At 34.8% G+C, this 9300-nt stretch overlaps 1 pseudogene; it reads left to right on the top strand.

Moving 5' to 3' along the window:
* The first annotated feature begins 5526 nt into the window (after positions 1-5526).
* On the top strand, positions 5527-6897 carry LOC105673283 (uncharacterized; annotated as a pseudogene).
* The last annotated feature ends 2403 nt before the right edge of the window (positions 6898-9300 follow it).

Here is a 9300-nt window from a genome sequence, read left to right as displayed (position 1 = left end):
CAGCCTAACCAGTCTCTTCCGGGAACCTCGACTCATCGACACGTTAACGGCCGAAAGATTTGAGGAAACCACAGAGAGCGGGGGGCGCCCTGGATGAACTGTGGGCGGTTCTCAGGAGCCCCCCTTTTCGGAAAATCGGCAGGATGCGCAGGAAGGCGACGCGGACTTGGAGAGGACCTACGTGCAGAGCCGAGAAGAGCCACTGTTCGGTGTGCCGCAAGTGCGTGAGGACGACACCTAGGACTCAGCCCGACGACACCGAAGACGCCGAAGACGTCCACTCATTGTAAGCCGCCTCTCGGGTAGCCGTAGAGTTCCGTCCGGTTATGGCTGGTAGCGTGAGTTATTTCTGTATTTTGTGTCTCTCACAACATTAACCATAGTTTTGATACCGTGAGCGCTCAATTACGCTCAATTACCGCATGTCCAGCCGGCTCCGGATATCGCGTAAAAAGTCTCTCCGACTTGCGGGAATTAAGTGCCGACAGTCTCTTCTCGTTACCGTTTCGTTTGTCGTTCGTTTCTTTACCGTACCGTTCTACCGTTACCGTTCTTTTGAAATTACCGATTGTTACCGTCTTTCTGTCGCATTATTACCGTACCGGAAGTATCGTGGGTGAATGTCCGCGGGCGGATTTTGGTTCGGGAACGTTCTCCGCGAGATTGCGGTTACCGTAAAGTTAGCGTCTCAGCGAGAAACGGGAAAACCCGCGAAAAATAGCCGTTCCGCGGCATTTCATTTCTGGCCGTTAGGTTACCGTCGTTTAGAGTATATTTATTTGGCCTTCACCGGCCGTATCAGATGATCAAAACATAAGTCCTTCGTTGGCTGTATATAGTCGGATCAGCGGCGAATTATCGCAATCGCGTTCCCGAGATTTGATGTAGGCATCGAACTCGATTCTCGTTACCGAATTTATAGGGCGAAGGGCCCTACCATCGTATCAACCTATTTCCGCCGTATCGGCTCCGGCCGAATAGTTTAAGCATCTTTACCCTTGTAAACTAAATCACTGAAATACATCATTGTTAACTGTTAATTATTGAGTTATCCTTGCGTTAGCCTCTCACTCCAGATATCTAACGTTAAGTAAAAGAACTGCGCCTCTCTGTCATATACTGAGCGAGGAGCGGCCGAGCATTTTAGAGAACTGTTGAAGTTACCGATACCGCGGTGCGATTACTCGCACCTGGCGCCCATTTCCGGTTACCGATATTGCGTGAGTTACCTTGCTCCCGAATTTTGTGGAGTACCGCGAGTTATCGAATCGTGCAGTTATTGCCGATTTCGCGAGTTACCTTGCTCTCGACGAGCGTGGAGTACCGCGAGTTACCGAATCGTGCAGTTATTGCTGATTTCGCGAGTTACCTTGCTCCCGACGAGCGTGGAGTACCGCGGTCACCGATTTCCATTGGGCGTGATTCCGAGGCTAGTTCACGTCGCAGTGAGTTACAATGAGTGAAAAGAAAGTGTATGCAAGCCATAAAGGCTCAAAAATATCGTATCAGACGCGGCGACGGAGCAAAAGTGACGAAACGACGACCGTCGAACAGATATGAAGCGGAGGAAGATTCGGCCGGTGTCAGCGCTTCGGCAAAAAAATTGAAAATGGATACTGACGATATCGATATACGAAGTGAATTTGGTTACCGAATTATAAACTTTTTTGCCGTTTTCTCTGCCATTTCGGAATATGTGAAGTGCAAAACGTGCAACTCTGATATACGATTTCTCGAATCAGGTACGCGAGGTTTAAGCTTCAAAATAACCGTCTGTTGCCCGAATTGTCCAAAAGTTGAAATCCCGAGTTGTCCATTCATACGAAATGGATATGAAATTAACCGTAGGATTGTACTAACAATGCGACTATTAGGAGTGGGGCTAGCTGGAATAATGAAATTCTGCGCATTTATGGAATTGCCACGGCCTATATTTCAAAGTTGTTACGACCGTGCAGTAAATATTATATTTGAAAATCAACAAATTACCTTTTTAAAAAAAGGTAAAGAAAAGGCGCCAAGTGCACGCAAATCTTCCAAAAAAAAGTTGTTGTATATATAAACCTTTCAAAAAAAGCTGTCGTATATATTATATATTAACCTTCCAAAAAATTTATCTTCCACAAAAAAATGTATATATATTAACAAATAACAAACCTTTCAAAAAAAGTTGTTGTATATATAACCAAATAAAAATTTGCTATATATTCTGCCTATAAAAGAGGTGATATCAGAAAATGACGCCAAGTTTAAATAAAAAACCTTTCAAAAAAAGTTGTATGTATATATTTAAAAAAAAGTTGTATATACCAAATAAAAATTCGCTATATATTCTGTCTATAAAAGAGGTGATATCAGAAAATGACGCCAAGTTTAAATAAAAAACCTTTTAAAAAAACTTGTATGTATATATATTACGAAAAAGGATTATATTTATTATATTTAATTATATTTATTATATTTATTTATTAAAAAATTTTTCAAATTTAATCAAAATAAAAAAATATTACAAAATTTCGCAAAAAACTTGGCGCTGCTGTACTAAACTATTAACTTACATAAGATTTGCATCGCAATACTTTAACATGCTCCTAATCATTCCAACATACTTTAATCTATAGTATATGTGACGTAATACTATAGTTTAGTTTGGAGTATTAGAACGAGTAGGAGCATGTTAGAGCAAGCGATGCAAACAAATTTCGGCTCAAACAGACTAGAGCGACGAAGCGGCAAGTGGCGATGCTATAGCTAATCAACTTACAATTTTACCGTAAGAACAAGAGTTTAATTGGCTATCGCGTCGCCGTTTGCCGCTCTGGTCAGTTTGAGTCATTATAACACTTAATCATGTAAATTGTAAAATTATTGCTCATTTTCATTCTCTATAATATTTTAAGATGTATTTAACATGTAGTTCAGTACAGCAGCGCCAAGTTTTTTGCGAAATTTTGTAATATTTTTTTATTTTGATTAAATTTGAAAAATTTTTTAATAAATAAATATAATAAATATAATAAATATAATCCTTTTTCGTAATATATATACATACAAGTTTTTTTAAAAGGTTTTTTATTTAAACTTGGCGTCATTTTCTGATATCACCTCTTTTATAGACAGAATATATAGCGAATTTTTATTTGGTATATACAACTTTTTTTTAAATATATACATACAACTTTTTTTGAAAGGTTTTTTATTTAAACTTGGCGTCATTTTCTGATATCACCTCTTTTATAGGCAGAATATATAGCAAATTTTTATTTGGTTATATATACAACAACTTTTTTTGAAAGGTTTGTTATTTGTTAATATATATACATTTTTTTGTGGAAGATAAATTTTTTGGAAGGTTAATATATAATATATACGACAGCTTTTTTTGAAAGGTTTATATATACAACAACTTTTTTTTGGAAGATTTGCGTGCACTTGGCGCCTTTTCTTTACCTTTTTTTAAAAAGGTAATTTGTTGATTTTCAAATATACAACAACTTTTTTGTTAGGTAAAATACACAACAACTTTTTTGTAAGGTTTGCGTGTTTATATATACAACAACTTTTTTGGAAGGTTTGCGTGTATATTTAGATGTACCTTAAAGTTCATGTTCTCTATTTGTAATATTATAGTTTATTTTTGTGCACGAGTATAATGTAAATGAAAAACTATCTTCCAATGTTTTCACCAAACGAATTAATTTCGGTATAAAATTAATTTTATAAAATGACTTGCTATAATGCACTTACTTTCTCACCACGCGTGGTATTGTTATTCGACGAAGTTTTGCCGGCTGTAGAATTAAATGTCTCCATTTTTCGTGTGTGTTAGAATGCAAAGCTTTTAATACGAGTTTGAATAGTATTCATAAAACTTAATGAAAATTTATTTAGATAAAAAAACAATGTTTGTACTTTATAAAATGTAAACTCAATGTAGATAGTAAATAAAAGATGTTTTAATAAATAAATATTATATTGAGATGCATTAATTGGAAATTTTTTTATTAAAAAAGTTAAATTAATGTTAATGATATTGTAATTGTTCGTATAGTAAAAATTTATTTAGTGTTTTATATGAAATAAGAGAAATAGATTGTTTTAAAATTCCAAAAATCTTTAACTCATTTTTGTATAGTTATTACATTTTTAAATGCCAATAACAAATGCTTAAATTTTCTTTCTATAAAATTTTAATAATTTTCTGCCTGCATTAGTCTGTATTCCAGCGTTACCAATTCTTGGCTTGGGTTACCACGCAACAATCAAAAGACCATGTTCATATGCTGCGTAAAGCGTTCTGCGCAGCACATAAACATGGTCCCTCGATTGTGTGCGTGGAAACCTAGAACAAAAGTTTGTAACGCTGCTGTACTGATTATAAACATTTTAATCATATGGCAAACCTATTAAAACAACTTCGATATTTTTATCACTTAGGGAGGAGGATTTTTGAAACGCTTGAAAGCGATCATAATCGCTGAGCGGTTGTATCTCTTCGCGCGCTTGCATTCGGCGGCAGGCTGGATTGATACGTGCTTATTCGGACATCTTTAGTAATTAATAACTCAAATAACTATAAAATTTTAATATTTTTCTATGTAACATCTAAAAATTTAAATGAGCAAATAGCCAAACAAACGTAAGCGCGCGCCGCGCGGCTTCTCAGCGCCATCAGCGCACCTAACGTCAGAAACTTGCAGATTCCACCATCTGCACGAAGTACACTTTCTGTCCACTAATTAACTAACTACAGAATACTGAGAGTGTACACTTCTGCACTTTAAGATCGAAAAAAATTTTTTTTATGAAGAATACTATTATTTTTGATATACACTATCTTTATTCGTCTCCACAACACGTTATATATACATTTTACGATCGATACTAATATATAAATGTAATTAATATATACATCAAAACTGCGAGCTGACAGGTCTGAGCGCCGCCATGTTAGAATGACGCTGACCAATAAGACACGAGCGACATACATATCAACGCGACATACATCCTAGCGAGATGATTTTCTAGATTTCTCGACTTTGAATGCATATATTTATTTTTATAAAGCACACAGAGCAAAAACAAGCAGACTTTTCTTATGTAATTTGGGTATGCGCTATCGATTGAGCCTATTGCCAACTCAATCGGCCCAGCCGTTATCGAGATCCGATAATCTCGGCTCGTCTCAACTTTCGGGCTCGCGTAAAGATACACGGTCGGTCTTGCGCTTGCGTTGCGCGCTGCGCGTGAACTTGGCGCGAGACACTACCGTGTCTCTTGATTTTGATTATGTAATTTGGGTATGCGCTATCGATTGAGCCTATTGCCAACTCAATCGGCCCAGCCGTTATCGAGATCCGATAATCTCGGCTCGTCTCAACTTTCGGGCTCGCGTAAAGATACACGGTCGGTCTTGCGCTTGCGTTGCGCGCTGCGCGTGAACTTGGCGCGAGACACTACCGTGTCTCTTGATTTTGATCGCTACGAAAGCTGTGCGAGATTGTAGTATGAAAAAGGCAGCAGAAGATGAGAAGAAGAAAAGTGAAGAAAATGGATTGCATACAGGAATAACTGTATCTGGTGATGGTTCCTGGAGAAAACAAGGATTTTCGTCTCTTTTCGGGATCACATCATTGATCGGATGGTTTACAGGGAAAATTGTTGACATTGAAGTGAAATCAAAATACTATAAAGCTTGCGAGCACTGGAAAAATAAATTAGATACTGCTGAGTATGAAGAATGGCTCGAAACTCATGCCGATCAATGTCAGTCGAACCATGAAGGCTCATCGGGTAAAATGGAGGTAGATGCTGTCATCGAGATGTTTCAACGTTCCAAAGCTTTACACGGACTTAAATACGCAAATTATATAGGTGATGGTGACAGTAAAACTTTCAAGGGGATATTGAATGCAAAACCGTATGAAAATTTTGAAGTGTCAAAAAAAGAATGTATTGATCATGTACAAAAACGAATGGGCACTCGGTTGAGAAATTTGAGAAAAAAAAACAAAAAATCTTGGAGGAAAAGGAAAATTAACTATGAAATTAATTGATCAGTTAACAATTTATTATGGCTTGGCCATTCGACGGAATTCAAACTCGTTGGAAAATATGAGAAATGAAATCTGGGCGACATTATTTCATAAAATGTCAACTGACGAAAATCCACAGCACGAAAAATGCTCAGAGTCTTGGTGCGAATGGAAGAAGGCGCAAGCAACGGGTTCCTTAGACTCCTTTCATCATAAACCGGCACTATCGAACAAAGTTTTTGAAGCCATCAGACCAATCTACGAGGATTTGAGCCGTGACAAGTTGCTGAATCGTTGCTTGGGAGGCTATACGCAGAACAGCAACGAAAGTTTTAATTCTACAGTCTGGCACTTGGCTCCTAAAAATTATTCAAGCGGAAAGAAAATATTACAAATAGCAAGTGACATTGCTGTTTGTAATTTTAATGATGGACTGATAAACGTTTTAAGAATAATGAAAGTGATGGACATAAACATTGGACCACAATCCTACAACTTTTGCTTAGAGACGTACGCTGCTCGAATACAATGCGCGGAGCGCTCTTTGACGGACGCAGCGAAAGAGGCTCGCTCCAGCATAAAAGCGTCCAGGAAAGAAAACGAGGAGGAGTTTAGCAACCTGAAAGGTCAGCTTTATGGTGCTGGAATAGCAGATTAAAGGTAAAAAATTTTTAATAATTAAATTTTTTATTTTATCATGTTCGAAACACGAGTCAAAACTTTAAACGCGTTTTTCTCGAAACACGTTTTTTCAAATCGGCACGCAGCATAACTCAAACAATTTTCTATTTTTCACTCCAAATTAATATTACATCTTTAAAACAACATTCCGCATAGAAATACGTAGCCGATTTTCGATAAGTTAATATTTCGATTTTTTAGGTACAAATAAGTGCCCGTTTTTTGGTAGTAAAATGAACTTTTTTTTTCAAATGCTCGCCAATTTAACAAAAATAAATATTTTCAAAATCCCCTACGTATTTCTATAGCTATATTAATGTAGTTTGAGAAAAAATTTTATATTTTGTTCCAGATTAATGGATGGAAGCATTCGCGTCATCACAGAAGCAATGCCGCTTAAAAATGGTTATGTAGGCATAAATTCTTTCGGTTTCGGTGGAGCCAATGCTCACATGCTATTACAATGGAATGTCAAAAAAAAGATTGATAATGGAGCACCTACTGATGATTTACCAAGACTTGTGGTATTGTCTGGACGCACAGAAGATTCAGTGAAATTGTTTTTAGATGATGTAATTATTTCAGCAACAGCATTAACACCATTTTTAACGGCAAAGAACGTTACATTACGTATACTACATATATTTTTGAAACATTTATTTTGTAGATTGCTAATCATCCCATAGATATTGAATATATCCGTTTACTCCACGACATTCACACAGACGACATAGATGGTCATTCATGGAGAGAATATATTATACTGGATTCTCGGCAAAAAAATTCCATACAACAAATTCAAAATTGTAAAGAAGAATATCTATATTCTTTTATAAAATATAAAAATGTACGTATTATTTAACAGTATTATTTAATTATATTTACTTTAATCATTTGTAGGCTTTTAGATATATTTTCCTAACTTACTTTTTATATGATCTAGAAGATAGCTAAGAGTGAATTCATTTCATTTGCATTAGAAGGAGTATCAAAGAGAAAAGAATCCCGTTGTGTTTCCACGATAAATAAATTTATTATGTCATAATCCGGAGGAATCTGAAAAATTTTAAATAATAAAATAAATATTTAATCAACAAATTACAATTTAAAGCAATACAACACGACTGATCGTTGCAAATAAGCTTTTTTTATTATAAAATCTATTGTTTATTAAATAGCTATTAACGAAAGAAATTTAATGAATACAATATATAATATTTTCTAACATTTACGTATATTAAACAGAATAAACTCTTAACAGATTTATTTATTTAAACGTGGTAAATTGATGTATGGGTTTAGTCGTCACTCTATGTTTAAAAGCTTTGGACAATATAAAAAGTTATTAACAATTAAAATTAGCACTTCAAATAAAGTTCTTCTAATTTTTTTCCTGTCCAGAAGTTTCGAGGAAAGGTCATATCTTGTCGTCATGTAGCAAATATTTTTCTTTCACTTGTGTTATAAAAGTAATATGAAGTACGCAGTTTTTGTTATAAATTTATAGCGTCATAAATTGTTGCGTCATGAATTGTTGTATTTGATATACAATAATGAAAATTTAATCATATATTTGTATCAAATGTAAGACGAAAAATTATGTCCTTGGTGTCAAAAAGTAACATATATGCATACACACCCATTATAGATCATTATCACTTGCTTTACAATGAAGGAATAATTATTACAAACAAATTCGAGGATATAAGAGGGGAAGGGGCTCCGCACTCAACTCTTCTCCGAAAGATATTGGAATTGGGTATGAGATAAGGTTTTCTCGGGATGAGGATGTAGAGAAAGAGAGAGGCAGAGTTCTTTTTTTGTTACGCATTCAATTTACCATGTTTAAATAAATCAATCTGCTAACAATAAGAGTTTCCTTTATTTAATATAGATGGTGTCATCAAATTACGTTCTATTCGGTAAATTTCTTTCGTTAATAATTTTTTAATAAATAATAAACGACGAAAATTTTTTTTTTGTTACTCAGAACACTTGGTTTTGGTAACGTATGTCAAAGTCAAGACGATTGGATCTAATCGCGCAAATATAAATATTTACTAAATGTAGTATATCAATAATAAGAATTTATAACAACCTGATGGTAGATATAAGTTGCAAGCAATCTAACGAAACCTGGTTTTGACCACAGCAACACATCATTATACCAAAGAGATACTATTTGATATGTTATTAAGTATGACACTTTTATTTTATGTCCAACGGGATCCGAGGTTTCGTTATGAATAATATCAGCTTCTCTGAAAAATGATTTCAAATATGAAAAGATCATCGACTATGTTTGCAGTAATTAAACAATTTATTAAGTCTTTATATTGTGGATATAACAAATTATTACTACGTCACGAATAAATATTTTATAAGTGTTTTTTGCAAAAAATGTATTTGAGATTTTTTGAAGTAAATCTCATAACAAATAGAAATAAAGTAACTTTTGACAATTTTGAGCAGTTTGGTATTTTTGTTCAACAATGTAATTTATTTTGCCTAAAACGACGTAATAATAATTATTTACTTACACAGTTACGTACAGACTTTGTTTCAAAAAGTTAGAAAAGAGAAA

The sequence above is a fragment of the Linepithema humile genome, chromosome 1, assembly GCF_040581485.1.
Source record: "Linepithema humile isolate Giens D197 chromosome 1, Lhum_UNIL_v1.0, whole genome shotgun sequence".
Taxonomy (NCBI): domain Eukaryota; kingdom Metazoa; phylum Arthropoda; class Insecta; order Hymenoptera; family Formicidae; genus Linepithema; species Linepithema humile.
Note: the sequence above shows the minus strand (reverse complement) of the source record. Positions and strands in the feature narration are given on the sequence as shown.